Consider the following 19,874-nt stretch of genomic DNA (forward strand, 5'->3'; position numbering starts at 1 on the left):
ACCGGAGATTTTTTAAAGAGAGTTGCCGTGAATGAATGCAAGAGTGTGGGATTGGTGAAAGAACTGTTAAAATTGACTAAAAGGACCATGTAGTGAAATGTTTAATAGAAATATGGGCCTCTGTCAAGATTAAAAACAAACCAGGGGAAGAAAAAATAATGTCAGTCTTACCCTGTTGAAAAAATAAAGTCAGAAGTTAATGAACCCTGAATACTAGGTTTCAGCTATGTGTGAGGCAGGGTCGGAAGTCCCTACACTGCCTAGATGAAAGAAAGTCTGAAGAACCCTAAATTATTGGGGTCAGCTATGTGTGAGGCAGGGTTGGAAGTCTCTACACTGCCTAGATGAAAGGGGGTCAACATGTTTCTCTCTTATGTGTCTAAAAAGATCCATGTGCGATTTGTCAGGACCTGAACTATAATCATACCTAATCCTACCAACTGTAGTCAGTGTAGTTTATGAAACAGGAACCCTATAAAAATTACAGGATGGACCCCAGTGGAAATTGCGGAGAGCCTACTTGGTCTTGCCAATACATTCATCAGCTAATTGCCAGTTATGCGGAGTGGGGTAGGTACGGACGGCAGCCGTAATTTATAATCAAATTCGCTAATGAATGTATTGGCGAGACCAAGTAGGCATTAAAACCTGCAGTCATCTTTGCATATATTATTTTAGAGAAGAGTTGAAGTTTTTTTCCCCCTGGTATTGTGTTATAAACCATGTGGTAGAATCAACATCATACATGTTTTTGTGGTATTACCTTTATAGAAGTCTTTCTGTCACAACCAGAGAAGTCCTTCCAATACCAAATCAGTGAGGACCACACAAGCTGTATCTTACCTAAGGACATAGTAGGGTGAGAATATTTGTATGACTGAGATTCATGCATGGATATAGCATCACAGATTGCATGAATAGGCTGGAATATCATAGCATGTTTTTGTTTATTGTGGTAGTCCCTTTTGATGGGCACATACTGCATAGTGTTTGCAATTGAGCTGGTTCACAGGTGGGGCTATGGTGCATGGTGATTTTTGTGGCATGAGTAGTTGTTTTTTGTAAGATGCTTGATTAACACCACATTGGGGTCTGGATCTGTCGAACGAGTTGCTAACAAACTATTAAATTAGTTGTATTTTATAAGTTTGGTACAGGAGGGGTGTTTATTATGTTTTTTTATTTCAAATTATGAGCATGGGGTTTTCTCCTAAAGAAAGCGTGCTTGCGCTGAAACGCTCATCGAGAGTCAATGATAACCAATATAGACAATATTAAATCATTCCTATAAGTTTATACTTTACAGTATTATGTACAGGTTTGGATTCCAAGGAGTTAATAACCAATGAATTTCACAATTCCTGCATAATGATAATTTATTTGTACTATGTGTTTTACCACTAGAGATAACACTGATTAAGTCATCTATGTAGATAAAGTGAAAACATCCAGTGTATACCTGAAGTTGCAATAAGTGACCACATTGTGGAGTTCTTTTGACAATTGGGAATTATACAGATATTTTGGTTGTTATTTTATTTGTTCCTTTGATGGTTTTATGGGGTAGAGAGTGAGGGAATGAGTGGATGTGGATACAGCAGGAGTGTGATTCCTGTAGTGTGGTAGGGTTTTATTTTGGTTTGGTTTTGGTAAAATTGAATTGTATGTGAGATTTTATAGTTGATTTAATAAAACATATTTCAGTGTAGAGAGTGTTGGTGTGTTATCCTCCTGTACCAATGATGTATAGGGTTGCCATAGAAGTTAATACATTTTTGTGATATACACTGTTGCCATAGGAGTTAATACACTTATCTGACATATGAAGTGGACTTGGATTGTTCCAGGTAATGTGGGTCACAGTTTTTGGATGTATGAGACCTCTGTCAAGGCAGCTTGAACAGTGTTTGTGTGGAAGGTCAGAAGTGCACATTGGACTTGTTTTGTGTACTGTGGTTGGCCAATTGCATCTTGTGTGTCATCATGTGGGCATGAAATATGTAATCATCAATTGTGAGCCAGACATTCACCCTTCACATTGACTAAACACTCTTCTTGTATGACTTGTATGTAGCTGTAGATGTGTTTCGTCATTTCAAGCCACAGTGCCTGTGCCACATCACTGACCTATGTTTGTGTCATACCACCAGGTGCATGGTCATTGGATGGAGATGGGCCTGTGATCAGGGACTGTTGTAATGTCCTCTATCTGTACCTTGATTTATGTGTTGGTGGATTACTCTGGTGTGGTATGTGATAAGGCTCAAGGTGGTGACACCATCTACTTTTCTGTTTGCCTATTCTACAGGACAATGTCTGACAAGGCCCTTCCTTCCGTGGTATGTGTATCTTGACTCAATATGAATCAGCCATTTTTGGCTATGACAGTCCAGACATTTCAACAACCTATGTGCTGTACAGTGCAATAAAATATTTGGTGCGACCAGACACTTGTAGCAATGCCTTTGTTGGTAGTAATCCTTAGCAGGATAGTATCTGTTACATATCCCTCCTTGCATTAGAATCTTGTGTCTTCCTCATTTGCTTCACATTGTCTTACATCTCTACATAGCAAAATGTGGAACAGAAGCAAGCAGACAATGACTTTGTGATAGGAGAATTTATTGAACATTTGTGCAGAAAATAAAATTGGGGCATGATGGAACTGAAAAATGAAGGAGTCAGTCATGGTGGATGAAATCATTGGAGTAGATGCCACAGCATTGAAAGTCCAAAGTCCAGTGTACTCCTCCTATTGGAAATGGAAGGTGGGTGAGGAACAGTCAACAGAGTGAATGTTAGGCATACAAAGGTCGTCATTTTGGAAGAGGTCACTTGCTGGCAGTGATGGGTGTCTTGCCATTTGCGACTCCTGGATTCTTAGCTGGATGTCTCCACTTGCATCGGGGGGTCTGCTGCTACAGAGGCAGGGGTGTCTGGTGCTGGTTCTCCCCCTGACAGGGCCTCCCTTCCAGTGGCTTGCATCCATGAAGGGCTTGGTGTAGATGCGCCAAAGGAAGGGGTAGAGTCTTGTAGTCAGTCTCTGATCAGAGTTGTATTAATGTCCCTCAGCACCCCTGTTATGGAGGCCATGTTGGAATTGTGAACCTCCCACTCTTCACGCATTTCCCGATGGAAGGCCCTCTGCAGCTGCTTCATTTCCAGGAGTTCGGAAAGGTACCTGCCCCATCACGCCTTGGTACTCCTGAAAGACCCCCAAGATGTGGCTGATGGTGTTCTGGTTAGGAGCAGCCCCAGTGGCCTCACCCCACTGGACCACAGCATTCCTCCCATGCACCCTACCCCACAGGCCTGTCTCCTTGCCACAAGGTGCCCCCTCCCACTGGGTCCTGGGCCATCATTGTCAGAGGTGTTGTGCTGCAACTCAGGATCCTGGACTGAAGGGCACAAGATGGTTAACACTTTGCTAGAGACACAGGTTGTGGGGGGGCGCATGGTTGTCCATGATATGGTGGCAACCAGGATGGGAGGGGTTGTGGTGGCCACAGTGAGAGTCACTGTTGGTGTCTGACCAGGTTGGCCAGATGGGCCAGAACTTTCCTCTACATCCAGATGTCCAAGAGTATCTTCATCACTAAGGGCTTCATCCAGGGGGGTAGTGGCAGCCTCTTCAGTGGCCTCTGTATGGCCAGTGGCAGCTCGACCTGTTGCTGTGAAATATACAATGTTACTGGTTGTATTGTGACATCTACCTCCAAAGGTTTACAGTGGCATTTCACAAAGACCTTGTATGTAGTTGGTTTGCAGGTAATCCTATTGTGACAGGTATCCATGGTATAGGTTGTATTGACATGCCATTTGTGGAGCATGCCAGATCTCCTGGCCTGAAACAGCTGCTGAGATGTGCAAAACATTGTCCCTTGGGGGGGTGGCCTGAGAATGTCATCTTGCCACCAGTGCAGGCTAAACAGTGGCTCGAGAAGCTACGTCTTTGGCCCATTTTGAGGCCTAGTAATATCTGATGCAGGCAGACGCAGGAGTTTGTAGTGTATGTGACAGGAGTCATCATGTGGTTACTGCAGTACTAATGTGTCTGCTGCCAATACCATTCTGGTAATGCATCTTGAGGCCTTTGGGATCACTGTGTAAGGTTTCCTGCCTCCGCAATAGTTTCATCTTGGGTTAGCAGGTCAAGATGGACCTAGGTAGCCAGATACATCTCTGAGTTCAACATGATCTGTATCCTGGTCATTCCATGATTAGGAAACCTCAAATCTGTCTTAGCAGGCAAGGGTATTTGATCAAGTGACCACTGGAGAGTTTTTTTGAGCGTGGGGAAACAGTGTCTTCTGGAAGTACAATCATGTCACTGTCTCTACTACACACACTTGATAATTTCCATCCTCCCCAGTGGGTAGACTTCATTTGGGAGTTCTCTACTAATTGGATTTGGGCAAGTGAAACTGGTGTTCTTGTTGTAAATAGGGAAACAGGGCCAATTGGGATTTACATTCTGGTCACTTCCTGTACTTCATACCATTTTTCAGATGGTGTCCACCTAGGTGAGTGGCCCTCAATTGGGATTTCACAGAAATGGCTATTTGGGCCTAGGGACCCTGGGCTTGTGTCTGGAGGGAGAGATACAGAACATCCTGGCCTTAGCAGTCATGTCACTCCCTCTACCGCACACACACTTTACAAATGGTATCCACACATCTGAGTAAACTTACATTGTGATTTGCCAAACTGGGCTCTTTGATTGAATGTACACTGTTCTGGTGTTTGCAGGCAGAGAAACAATGCCTCCTGTGATTTGTAGTCTATTTATTCCCTCTACTTTACACACTTGACAAATAGTATCCTCTGAGGTGAATAAACGTCATTTGTAAGTTGACAAATTTGGACAAGGGAACACTGTGCTGGTGTTTGAAGTTAATGAAACAGTGCCTCCTGAGAGTTGCAGTCCTACCACTCTCTCTACTACACACACTATACTAATGTTATTCCCCCAGGTGAGTACACTTCATGTGTGAGTTACCAAACCAGGGTATTTGGAGAGGAGGACACTGTGCTAGTGGTTAGGGTAACAGTATCAGAGCGAACTGGGATTTGCATTCATGTCAGTCTCATTATTACACACACCATCCATATATGGTCAACACAGGTGAGTACACTTCATTCATGAGTTGACAAACAAGTATATGGGCATGTGCCCACTGGGCTGGTGTTTGGAGATACAGAAACAGTGCATATTTGGCATTGTAGTCATGTCACTCTCTATGCTACACACACTTGACAAATGGTATACTTCCAGGTTAGTAAACCTCATTTCAGAGATCACCAACATGTGTATTTGTGCAAGTGAACACTGAGCTGGTGGTTGGGTTTGGAGAAACAGGGGCTATTGGGCTTTACAGCCATGCCACTCCCTCTACTTCCCAACAGTTAGCCCATGGTATACTTCCAGGTGCGTACACTTCAATTGGGAGTTAACAAACAAAGGTATTTGGAGAAGGAAACACTGGGCTGTTGGTTTGATTAACAGTAACAGTGCTTGATGGGAGTTGTAGTCATGTCAATCCCTGTATTACACACACTATACAAAATGTCATCTTCCCAATTGAGTACACTTCAATTGTTTGGGCAGGTGGACACTGAGTGGACTGACAGTAAAAGTGGCAAGAGGTGAGCTGTGGGCATGCATGATATAGCATTTTGGTGACAGTTTTATTGTTGTGACTTACCAGACTCCACTCCCCCAGTTATTCCAGTTAAGCCCTTAGGATGCAGGATGGTCAAGACCTTCTCCTCCCGGAGAAAGAGATGCAATGGTGCAATGGGAGGGTGACCAATAGTCTTCTTGGCCCGAGGCTGGTGCCTGGAGACCAGGGAATGGTCTTTGCCCCCAAGGTCGTTCCACCACTTCCTGAGGTCGTCCTTTGTGTGCAGGGTGGTGCCTACAGCATTGACTCTGTGGACTATCCTGTCCCACATTTCCATTTTCCTACTGAGAGAAGTGTGCTGCACTTGTGCTCCAAACAATTGTGGCTCTACTCTTATGATTTCATCCACCACGACTCAACTCATCATCAGAAAAAGTGGGATTTTTGAATGTGACATGGTGGAAGAAGAATAAAACCTGTGACAGTGACTTACTGAAGAGGGGAAATGCAAAAGAGTGTGACTAGACAAAGGTTTTGCTGGGTGTGAAAAGAGATAGTGAGAAGAAGGTGGTGCCTAATATCTGTTATATGTACAAAGGCTGGTATGGCTTCAGAGTTTTGCACTGGAGATGCAAAGGATTGTGGTGTGGGAAGGGTTGTGTTTTATAGTGTCCTTTGCAGATGTGTGCATTGTGGCAATGTGTGTCAGCTGTGTTTGTTTCAAATCCATCCAGTGTGCCATTGTGTATTACTTTGGTGACCGTGAATCGCCGTGGTTCGGACAGCCATTGGCTGACCCACATGGGTTACGCCACTAGCACTTTGTGCTTGTAATATGCTTGGCGGTTGGTCACAGTGCTGTCGGTGCTGGAGATCGGTCTGCCTATTTCCAGGCCTCCACACCGCTGCAGGTCTGCCTTTTCTGGTTGGCGGTCGGTGGTCCTGCCTGTGTAACTTGTAATAGGATGGTCTGTAAAACCGTCAACATGGCGGTCTGGAGGTCCAACCGCCAAACTCGTAATGAGGCCGTAGGTTGTATAGAAAGCCAAACTCAGGTAACACAGTTTTGCACACATCTAGTTTCTACCCAAGTGGGCTGATCAATAGCATTACATAAGGTGAGATCCTACAGGTCAAACATAATTGCAGTGAAAAAGACGAGAAAGTACAGGCATTGTATGATTTATCTAAAATATTTGTAGCCAGGAGTTACTCCAAGGGTTGTATTGAAGAAGCACAAGGAAGAGCTAGATGGCAGTCAAAAGACCAAGGGGGTCATTACAACATTGGCGGTAAAAGCTGCTTACCGCTGTGCAGAAGACCGCCAAAACACCACGGCAGCAGCGGAATTCCGCCACCGTCATTATGACCCACTGCTCCGAATCCACCAAAATTGAGACACCCACACAAGTCCGCCACACAAAAGGTCAGTGATAAACTGGCGATAACAAAACCTCCACCGTCACGCCAACAGGAATAGGCCCACACTATCACGACCCACGAATCCACGCAGCGGTCTTTCAACCGCGGTATTCCATTGGCGTACATACCGCCGCGCTCAAAATACACACAAATATACAAAACACTACCACATTGGACAATTCCAAATACACGCACCTGATACACATACACTCCCACACACCCAGTACAATATAAAACACCCGCCCACATTACCCACAAACCCCTACTACCAAAAATTCAGAAAGAAAGCCTGAAACAGACACCACAATCTACAAACAAGCATCCACAGGCACTCAACACCATCACTCACACAACATCCACGCACCTCACACAACACACCACTAAATATCACCCCACACATCACAACGCACACCACCCCACACATCACCCACACCACCCCATGGCATGGCAAAAACACCCCAGGTTCTCTGAGGAGGAGCTCACGGTCATGGTGGAGGAAATCATCCGGGTAGAGCCACAGCTATTCGGATCACAGGTGCAGCACACCTCCATAGCTAGGAAGATGGACCTATGGCGAAGAATAGTGGACAGGGTCAACGCAGTGGGACAACACCCAAGAAATAGAGATGACATCAGAAAGAGGTGGAACGACCTACGGAGGAAGGTGCGTTCCGTGGTCTCAAGATACCACATCGCGGTTCAGAGGACTGGCGGCGGACCCCCACCTCCTCCCCCACAACTAACAACATGGGAGGAGCAAGTCTTGGCTATTCTTCATCCTGAGGGCCTCGCAGGAGTAGCTGGAGGAATGGACTCTGGTGAGTCAAATCTTAACTATTACATCCCCCACCCTACCTGCATGCTATCACATACCCCAACCCTCACCCTCACCCCCATCACTCCAACTCCTCACAAATGTCCCAATATCACAAACCACCCATCTCAACACCAAGCCCTGCATGCAACACCAAAGCATGGACACCCATCACCAAAGCATGGCCACTGCACGTACCCATACACTCCCCAAACCATCATCACACAAGGTCCCACACAGGAATGCAAGCACTGGGATACACGGTCACCAACCCATTGCACACCATGGCACACACAGATGCAATAATCATGCTTTTACATCCCTGCAGGACCCCTACCCAACGTCACCGGACAGGAGGGTCCAGACATGTCCACACCACCAACAGAAGAGGCCCACAGTGATGACAGCAGCTCTGTCCAACTGGATCTAGACGACCAGCCCGTCCCATCTGGGACCTCGGGACAGTCGGTTCCCCTCACACAGTCACAGGCCACTACAGAGCTTCCCCCCTCTGGAAACACCAGCACAGCACCCACCCAGCGGGTCCATACCTCTGTTCCCAGGACACGTCAATCAGCAGTGTGTCCACCACGACAGGGAACCCAGGCTAACCCACCACCCCAAAAACAACAGGGACCTGGGGGCAGTGGCAGTGGGCACACGGTTCAGGGGACAGAGGCCCAGGGAAACAGGGGAACTGGGAGGGCTGCTGTGCGACAGGGGGAGGACAGGCCCAGGGAACCCACTCTCCACGAGGCCCTCTCCAACATCATGGGAGCCTACCATCATTCCCAGGAGACGATGGCAACGGTTCTGGCCAAGTTTCAGGAGACCCAACTGCTGCAGGAAGAACAGTATTTGGGCTTCAGGGAGGAACTCAGATCCATCAATTCCACCCTGGCCACCATCGTTGGGGTGCTGAAGGAAGTCCTTAACACCAGGAGGGACACTGTGGCACAACAAGGGGCCGCTGACACTAGCCTGGACGATGAACTGCCCACCACCTCTGCCGGCGCTAGTGGACAGGAGGCACTGCCACAGGACCACCACACCAGCACCCCACCCCCTGCAGATGGAGAACAACCCCGCAAACGGTCCCTGGGATCCAGGACAAAGACAGAGAACGATGCCAAGACCCCCGCCAAGAAATGAGACCACCCTGATTGTCATCCTTTTGTCCCACCTTGTCACCCTGTCCATCCTCAAACTGCCCCAGCTCCACTTCCTATGCCCCTTTGGACAATGCACCTGTGAGACTAATAGCTTGGAGTCTGCCATGGACATTCCTCCACCATCACCCCTGACCATTTTACAACCCCCTCCAATATTGAGCACTTAAATAAACACCCTTAAAGCACAAAACAATCTGGAGTCTGTCTGTGATTTCGAATTAGTGTATTAGCAATTACAGTGACAAAATGCTCTTTCAATGGTAATGTCAACATACCTATGTCACATAGCTATAGTCCATGAGGAAACAAAGCAGATGTCACACAGTGGGACACACATCTGTGAAATCGTAAGAGAAAGTGACAACTCAGTGACCATACACTGGGTGAAAAGGACAGATAGTAGAGAGGTAGTGGTGTTAAAGTACATGTAGTAGGCAGGTTTGTCTTCTTACCTGTGTCTCACTGGAAGTATTGCAGGATCACAGAGTTCCTGTTGTCGATGTCCTCTTCTTCTGCTTCCTCGTCTTCACTGTCCACAGGCTCCACAGCTGCCACAACACCTCCACCTGGACCATCCTCCTGCAGAAAAGGCACCTGTCATCGCAAAGCCAAGTTGTGAAGCATACAGCAGGCCACGATGATCTGGCACACCTTCTTTGGTGAGTAGAATAGGGAACCACCTGTCATATGGAGGCACCGGAACCTGGCCTTCAGGAGGCCGAAGGTCCGCTCTATAATCCTCAGAGTTCACCCATGGGCCTTATTGTAGCGTTCCTCTTCCCTTGTCCTGGGATTTCTCACTGGGGTCAGTAGCCATGATAGGTTGGGGTAACCAGAGTCACCTACAAATGGCAAGGGACAACTGTTAGACACACACTAACTCTTAGGGATATCCCCAGACCAGAACAACTATTCCCACTGATTTGGTTCCGGGTGCTCACCTAGTAGCCACACACGGTGCCTCTGTAGTTGCCCCATCACATAAGGGATGCTGCTATTCAGCAGGATGTAAGCGTCATGCACTGAGCCAGGGAATTTGGCATTAACATGGGAGATGTACTGGTCTGCCAAACACACCATCTGCACATTCATCGAATGGTAACTCTTCCGGTTTCTGTACACCTGTTCACTCCTGCGGGGGGGACCAAGGCCACATGTGTCCCATCACTGGCACCTATGATGTTGGGGATATGTCCCAGGGCATAGAAATCACCTTTCACTGTTGGCAAATCCTCCACCTGAGGGAAAACGATGTAGCTCCGCATGTGTTTCAGCAGGGCAGACAACACTCTGGACAACACGTTGGAAAACATAGGCTGGGACATCCCTGATGCAATGGCCACTGTTGTTTGAAATGACCCACTTGCAAGGAAATGGAGTACTGACAGCACCTGCACTTGAGGGGGGATCCCTGTAGGATGGCAGATAGCTGACATCAGGTCTGGCTCCAACTGGGCACACAGTTCCAGGATTGTGGCACGATCAAGCCTGTAGGTGATGATTACATGTCTTTCCTCCATTGTCGACACGTCCACCGGCGGTCGGTACACCGGAGGATGCCGCCATCTCCTCACATGTCCCAGCGGACGGTGCCTATGGAGCTCAACAGCATGCACAGAGTCAACCAACTCAGAGGAACAAAGCTTATTCAGAAAACTATTCATAACCCGAAATTTGCCTGTATGAGTGTTGGGCCAAGGCCTAGGTATGTGTGACGCAGTTAAAAATAAAGCCATGTGGGCCCCTGAGATGGCGGCTGCCTGACCTGTAAAGTGGGACAATGGGATATGAGGTAACTGCGCTGGCGTTGTACACCGTCGAGGTAGGCGGTCGAAGACCACGGCGCAATTCTGCATTGGTTAAAATTGGACCCTATGGGTCCCAGGAGCCAATGACGATGTACGCCGGCAGTGACGGTACGCACCACCGCGGACGTGACCGCCATTTTCTATCAGTTCAATCACTCGATAGCTGATCTTCGACAGGAGAGGACCTACACTGCAAGTGCTGCTGTGACCTCAGTCTGGAAGAGACAATGGCTTGTGCGTCTGGGGAAAGGGCCCCTGCCTTCAGCACGGAGGAGTTGGAGAAACTCGTGGCTGGGGTCCTCCCCCAGTACACGCTACTCTACGGTCCTCCAGACAAACAGGTAAGTACACTGTGAGCATGCTGTATGGGCAATGCCTGTGTGGAGTGGGGTGGATGAAAGATAGGGGGGAGAATGAGGCGTGCATGAAACGACGGTGAGTGCATGTGCCACATGGCAAGGGTAGGGATGCGGGCCAATGACTGTGACCGTGCAGTTGGTAATAACTTTTCTTTTTCCCCTGTACAATTCCTGTAGGTCAGTGCCCACCAGAAGAAGGATGTTTGGCGTGCCATCGCCAAGGACATCCGGACCCTGGGGGTCTACCACAGACTGAGCACCCACTGCCGTAAAAGATGGGAGGACATTCGCTGCTGGAGCAAGAAGACGGCGAAGGCCCAGCTGGGGGTGGCCTCCCAACGTGGGAGGGGTGCCCATCGCACCATGACCCCCCTGATGTTCAGGATCCTGGGGGTGGCGTATCCGGAGTTGGATGGGCGCTTGAGGGCATCACAGCAGCAACAAGGGGGTGAGTACACTCTCATACTGCTGATTCAGCGTGCAGTGGAGGTGTCTGGGTGGGGGAGGTGGGCTATGGGTTCCCCTAGGCCAGGGCGAGTGTGCTAGTTAAGTCCCCTTTTTCAGGCAGACCCTGTGGCACCCCACCCCACCTAGGTACAGTGCGAACTACACCTAGTCAGGCTCCTTGTAGGCCATGTCCCAGGGATTGAATAGTGGACCCCAAGTGCGCTGCGTAGTACAGGGGGCTTCTGTGTCTGTCGTGTCCGCCAACGGTGGCGGTAATGCATGCATGCATGCACTCAACATGTCTTTTCTTCTGTCTCCCCCCCCCCCTTTTTGTGGTCTCCCTGTACTTGTGTGCATTAGAATCATCAGGCAGAGGAGCAGTGGCACCGGAGCAGGAGGGAGCTGCATCCCACATGGCCCTGGAGGGCGAGACTACGGACTCCGATTTCACCAGTGGGACGGAGGACGAGGGGAGCTCCACGGCAGGGACAGGAGCTGACACCAGTGATACGGACTCGTCCTCTGATGGAAGCTCCCTTGCAGTGGCGGGCCCATCTGTGCCCCCCACATCTACAGGTACAGCGGCCACCACCCCCTCCAGCACTGCCCTCCCAGCAGCCCCTCAGCCTTTGCCCCCTGCCCGTTCCCCCAGGAGGGTGGGCATCACCTTCGCCCCAGGCCCCTCAGGCCCTGCCCCAGTCACCCCTGCTGCCCTCAGTGAGGAGGCCATTGACCTCCTCAGGTCCCTCACTGTTGGGCAGTCTACCATTTTGAATGCCATCCAGGGTGTAGAGAGGCAGTTGCAACAAACCAATGTATTCCTGGAGGGCATTCATTCTGGTCAGGCAGCCCTTCAGCAAGCTTTTCAGACTCTGGCCTCAGCACTGATGGCAGCCATTGTCCCTGTTTCTAGCCTTCCCCTCCAACTTCCTCCACCCAGACCCACACCCCTGTACCTCAGCCTATCTCAAGCACTCCATCAGACCAGCATGCACACACCTCAGCACACAAAGGAAGCTCTGGCAAACATTAGCACCACACATCCCACAGGCACTCATGCAAGCATCACACACATGCAGACATACCAACATCCACTGCCTCCACTGTGTCCCCCTCCTCCTCGTCTCCCTCATCCCTCCCAGTCTTGTCTCCACTCACACCTGCATGCACTACATCTTCAGCCACTACGTCCATCACCAGCACACCCACCACCACACCCCGCTCACGTGCAGTCACCACCCCCACTACCATTCACACATCCCCTGTGTCTGTGAGCCCACCTCCCAAGGTACACGAACGCAGACACACAACAGCCATCCACCTCACGACAGCCTCCAGCCCATGCACAGCAAACGTACACCTCCTACGACCACTACCTCTTCCTCCACTCCCAAACCCCCTCCATCTACCAGTCCCAGTATTCCTAAGAAACATTTCCTGGCAAACCTTGACCTCTTTCCCTCACCTCCCCCACCTCGTCAGTCTCCTAGGGCCCGACTCTCCAGGTCCCAACCTAGCACCTCAGCCACAACATCAGCGGGACCAGTGGTGACAGTAGTCACCGGATTATGGAGTGCACCAGGCAGCAGGGCAGCCAGTGTGGCAAGGAGCCACAGCACGGACAGTCCCCCACCTGTCAAGCATCAAAAGTTGGGCAGTGCCCGGCGGGAGAGGGGGAAGACACCAGCCCCCAAAGCCGCTCCCAGGGGTACAGGTGGGAGTGTGGAGTCAGCTGCAACACCTTCCAAGGTGGGGAAGGGGCACAAGAAAACCGGCAAGTCTGGGAAGATCAGCACGGCGGAGAAGACCGCCACAGCCCCGCTGCCAAGGAGCCGACCGCCAGCAGCCCCACTGCCCGAGACAGGACCGCCAGCAGCAGCCCCGCTGCCAAGGAGCCAACCGCCAGAAGCCCCACTGCCCCAGACAGGACCGACAGCAGCAGCCCCGCTGCCCCAGACAGGACCACCAGCAGCAGCCCTGCTGCCAAGGAGCCGGCCAGCAGCAGCCTCGCTGCCCAAGACAGGACCGCCAGCAGCAGCCCCGCTGCCCAAGACAGGACCGCCAGCAGCAGAGAGAACCGCCAGCAGCTGAACCGCTGCCAAAGACACCACCGCCACAAGCACCGCTGCCAAAGACACTGCTGCCACAAGCACCGCTGCCAAGGACACCGCCGCCACAAGCACCGCTGCCAAGGACACCGCCGCCACAAGCACCGCAGGCCCATGAGCGCCAAAAGCTCTGACACTACTGAGGCCGCCACAAGCAGGATGAAGCACTCTGGGCACAAGGCCCCCTCCAGAACCAGTGGAGAGATACATCCACTACCTCAGTCCTTGGCAGGATGAATCACTCTGGGCACAAGGCCCCCTCCAGAACCAGTGGAGACTGTTATCCACTTGAGAGACTGTGGCTTTGCACTCCCCAGGATAATGCAGTGGGCAAACCACCCACTGTAGAGACTTGAGAGACTGTGGCTTTGCACTCCCCAGGATTGAACAGTGGGCAAACCACCCACTGTAGAGACTTGAGAGATTGTGGCTTTGCACTCCCCAGGATTGAACAGTGGGCATGGGGCCCCCTCGTGAATTTGGCATTGTGCACTCAACCGGCTGAGGTGCCCACCCTTTCCCTTCCCCCTGAGGTGACTGTTTTATTTCTATCTGATGCCCCTGCAGTGTTCTCTCTGTCTTGTTCGGGTATCTTGTGTGGGCCTCGCCCATGCATTTTGGGCCTAGTGGTCCACGGACTTTAATGGTGGAATACCTTGGACTAATATTATTGGTGTATATATTTGTAAATAGTGTATGTATATTTTTTGAATACTGAATTTTAATATATTACAATCGTTCACATAATTTCCTTTTGTCTTTGCATTCTTCCGGGGGGGTTGGGGGTGTGACTGTTATGTATCATGCTGTATTAGTGTGTGTGTTGTTGTGGGTGAGGGTGGGGCTGTTGCGTGTGTGTCATGGTTTTGCTCTTCCCCCTCCCCTGTGTCGTAGGTGCAGTACTGACTGTGGTCTTCGCCGCCGGAGTTCGTGCTCCTGGTAGAGGAGCAAGAAGATAATGGCTGGAAAAATGTGGAGCTCTGGTTCCATGGCGTCCTGGTTCCTCGTGGGGTGTGCAGAGGTGAGCGTTTTCCCTTCGAAGTCCTGTTTCGGTCGTGTTTTTGTTCGCGGTGAATCCGCCCCGGAAAAGGTGGCGGATTGGTAGGTTGTAATTCTGTGGGCGGTACATTGTGTTCCGCCTGTCTGTTGGCGGTTAACGCCGCTGTGTTTGTTTGTACCGCCGTGGCGGTCGGAGTGTTAAAGTGGCTGTCTATGTTGGCGGTTTCCGCCACGGTCGTAATTCAATTTTTTTTACCGCCGGCCTGTTGGCGTTCTTACCGCCGCTTTAACACCGACCGCCAGGGTTGAAATGAGCACCCAACTGTTGTTTGGTAGGAAGAAGGGAAGGCAAGGCAAGGCAAAATAGACCCGCATTTCAGATTTGCAACCACCTTTATTAAACAAGAGGGCAGTGTGAGTTCTATATTGTAAAGACACTGGCCTCGCATTAAAAGCGGTCCAGTGATAGGCAAGACATTTCCCTGTACATCAGGTGTAAATTTCAGGCGGACAAAATCAATGCGAGATGCTCTTATAAAAAGCATCCCGGGGATCACTACCAATAAAACTTGGTTGGATCAAAATCCAGGCGTTTAGAAAATGTGGAAAGTGGAAAGCCTGTGGGCACTGTGTATACATCAAAGTCCATAAATCGCCCCTCACACATATAAAGAAAAGGATTACTGGTAATTATCACTCAAAACAATCTATGCTATTTATGTCTTACAATGCCCCTGTGATGTGTTTTATGTAGGTAGCACAACACTCCCTGTCCATAAAATAATTTTACAGCATTTATGGACCATTAGAAACCAGGACGAGGCATATCTCATTGCTAGACATTTTGAAGAGCAACATCAGAGTGATGTCAATGGTCTCATATATTTTGTAATAGATGCAATTCCTATGTATATGAGAGTAAGGGGACAGAGAGAAAGCACTAAGAAGGTCGGAATCAAAGTATATTATTGAACTGGGTTCCAAAAGTCCCAGTGGTTTAAATATGGAAGAGGACATGTATTCACACTTGTAATGCATAAGTGTCTCTTCTAGGTTCATGAAGCTGCACGTAGTTTATGTTTTGAATGTGTTCACTAGTAGTGTGTTTTAAATATTTAAGGTGTTTTGGCCAGATTGGCGATGCTTGAAATATTGGCACTGGAAGTAGATTGTTGAGTGTTGAGTGCTATTGATGTATGCAAATGTTTGGCAATGATCATGGCCAAAGTTGGTAGCAAATTGTAGATATGGTTGGTTTTTATAGATGTTGTGCAATATGTTGTTTTTAATTCTTATTTTACCTTAAATAGTATTGCACTATTAGCCCACTTGGGCATAATTGCTTATACAACGTAACAGTCAATTTAATCAGCCCACTGGGTGCATAATTACGTACTATATATACACTTGTAGTTAACTATGTGTGAGTAATGTGTATAAGACTCATATGGCAGCCATACAATACTGTAATCCATATTTTATAAATGTCTGTATAGTGCGCTTGCTCCACATACTTATGCATTAGTATGAATATGCACACAGAGTTTTTTTATTAGCATTCCATTGATTATTTGGATGACATGTTGTAGTGCCTAATGGAATATCTGTACGTTGGAATCCAATGCAGTATTGAATGTTTTAAGTTTTGTATGATTGAGTATACCGCCATGAGAGTCTTTTGTTAATGTCTTTTATGAGGTCATGCACTAGCACTGCTGTAAATATGGGCACAAAATGGCACTTCACACAGCCGAAGTGCGTCGGATGAAAATGGTAGCACGGACATGAAATAAAGATCACACAAGCAATTAAACCACAGCAAGCGTAGGCTCCTTTGTTGAAAATGGAACAAAGAAAGTTTTGGATTGACTACGGAATGTGCTAACTTCCAAGTACAATAACGTTCAGCATTTTAGGGGAAGGATATATATATATATATATATATATATATATTAGATTGATCCAAATATACTTAAATATGTTTCTAATGTATTTATATTTAATAATAATAAATTGATGTACTTTTTTATATTTAGTGTGTTGCTTTATTTAGCTATTATATTTTTTTATGTTTTATGTACAGTTTGTACTATAATCTGATGTTTAAATACTTAATAGACATTTTGATTTTGTAATACTTTTGTTATTTTTCGTTTTAGGAAATATGTTATCATATTTGTATGTAGTATGTATTTGTATGTATTAAAATGTATTGTTGCTTATTAATTATATATTTGTATATATGGTTCAAAATTTGCATATTGTATCAAAACTATTGCTTATTATATTAACAATCATATAAACAATGATTCAAATTTAATTTATGGACTAAGACCCTCATTATGACCCTTGTGGTCGGCGGTAATATGGTGGAAAGTACTGCCAACAGGCTGGCGGTACTTTCCACCATATTATGACATTGGTGGTTAGCTGAAGCCAAACTGCCAATGTTCCACACCTACAGCCATCACTGCACTGCTTGCGGGATTATGACCCCGCTTACCACAGTGGTTTCCGTGGCTCCCTTCCCGCCACGAAAACTATGGCGGTAGGCACCATCAGTGACAGGGAATCCCTTCCCTATCACTGAAAGAGATCTTCCCCAGATTTCTCCCCACGCCCCTTCTTCTCCAAACCCCCCCACATTCACGCCCCCTTCCCACACGCACACATGCTTACACACACCCATTCCCACATTCATCCACGCATGCTTACATCCATTCACACACACATCCGCACACACTGTCATACATACACGCAGACACGCATTCACAGAACACAACATACACACACTCACACCTCCATACATGCACACACATTCAACACGGAACACACACCTGCATACACGCATGCACAAACATTCACACACACCCACACACAAACACAAAACACCCCCATCCCCTGTTGGAGCATCCACTTACCTGTGTTTCGGGGGTCCTCCGGCAGGAGATAGGACAGGGCGCTGTTGCCACCATCAGCATCCGCCAGTAGAACACCGCCAGGCGGTATTATGGGTCATAATATGGCTAGCGGCGGTCTACTGACGGTCTACTGGCGTGGCGCTGCTGGTGGCAGCAGCACCACCTTACCCCCATCCGCCAGCATGTCCACAGCCGAATTTCTGCTATCCTCCTGGCGGCAATCCAGCTGTGGTCATAATACGGCAGACGGCTGGTAGCTGTGGCGATGGTTTTTTGGTGGCCGTCACCACGGCGGTAGGCGGTTTTTAACACCAATGACATAATGAGGGCCTTAATATCCACTTGCTACTAACTTTGAGAAAGCCACTGTCGTGATGAAATGTGTGTCGGCTGTTGTATTGAAAACTGGACAAGTTGAAGATCTGATCAAACTATACATATTAAAGAAATTGAACTTTGAATTAAAACTTTATTTGTCATTTACATTTCCTTATCATGGAGAAGTTTTTTGATTTGTTATTGGACTCTGTTTGGTGTGCATTTGGTACCTTTTAGACATATTCTGTGCGGTGGACCCTTTGGGCTACACTGACCACCAGGCCTTTGGAAGTAGGGCCTAATTTTCCAAACTGCACCCCGAACTTACAACGTGATTTGTTGCAGATTGATTTACCCATTACTTTGCACGCCAAGTGATTACGGAGGTCTGATTGCCATACCACGATTGCCATTGTTGAATATTGATTTAGTGAATAGTTGGAGTCATAAATTAAATTATGTTAATGTCTAACACTTTCTCCAAAATTGGAGTGGGAATAATTAATATGTCCCTCTTTATGTGAGTACGTTTTCCAAAGTGCTTAAGACGGGATTGAAAATAGTAATTGTGATCTTATTAATGTTCATCACTTTCCCTGCAGTGGTTTAGATTGTAGTGGGAACAGTAATTGCGACCCTTTTAGTGTCCAACACATTCCCTAACATGGTTTAGATTGGAGTGGAAGCAGGCAAATATGACCCCTTCAGTGTTCAACACCTTTCCCAAGATTCTTTAGATTGGAGTGGGAATAGTCACTATGACCCCTTCAATGTCCAACACCTTCTCCAAAATGGTGTTAATTAGAGAAGAAGAATTTTGATCCATTAAGTGTCCAAGATATTCCCCAAAGTGGTTTGGATTGCAGTGGGAATGGTAAATCTGAGCCCTTCAGTGTCCAACACATTCCCCAAAGTGGTTTGGATTGGAGTGAGTAACATATGACAGCTTCCCTGTCCAACATCTTCCCAAAAATAGTTTAGATTTGAGCTGGAAAAATACAGCTTGTCGCTTCAATGTCCAACATATCCCCAAAATGGCTTATATTGTAGTGGAAATAGTTAGTTTGACCTTTTTAGTGTCAAACATCGTCCCCAAAATGGTTTAGATTGCAGTAGGAATGGTAGAACTAATCCTTTCAATGTACAACACCTTCCCCAAAATGGTTTGTTTTGGAGTGGGGATAGTAAATCTGAATTTTTCAATGTCCAAAGCATTCCCCAAAAATGGTTCAGATTGTAGCGGAAATAGTAAATTTGACCCCTTCAATGTCCACCCTACCCCCAAAATTGTTTAGATTGGAGTGGGAATAGTAAATGTGATCACTTCAATGTCAAACACTGTGAGAAAGTAGCCTCTTTCTAGCATGGTTACCCCCACTTTTGGCCTGTTTGTGAGTGTGTGTCAGTGTGTTTTTACTGTGTCACTGGGATCCTGCTAGCCAGGAACCCAGTGCTCATAGTTTGTGGCCTAATGTGTTTGCCTGTGTAGTGCCTAACTGTGACACTGAGGCTTTGCTAACCAGAACCTCAGTGCTTATGCTCTCTCTGCTTTTAAATATGTCACTGTAGGCCAGTGACTTAAGTTACCAATTTCAATTGGCATACTGGACCCCCCCTTATAAGTCCCTAGTATATGGTACCTAGGTACCCAGGGCATTGGGATTCCAGGAGATCCATATGGGCTGCAGCATTTCTTTTGCTACCCATAGGGAGCTCAGACAAACCGTTACACAGGACTGCCACTGCAGCCTGCGTGAAATAACGCACACGTTATTTCACAGCCATTTTCACTGCACTTAAGTAACGTATAAGTCACCTATATGTCTAATCTTCACTTGCTGAAGGTTAGGTGCAAAGTTACTAAGTGTGAGGGCACCCTTGC

Source organism: Pleurodeles waltl, chromosome 3_1 (genome assembly GCF_031143425.1).
Source record: "Pleurodeles waltl isolate 20211129_DDA chromosome 3_1, aPleWal1.hap1.20221129, whole genome shotgun sequence".
NCBI classification, from domain to species: domain Eukaryota; kingdom Metazoa; phylum Chordata; class Amphibia; order Caudata; family Salamandridae; genus Pleurodeles; species Pleurodeles waltl.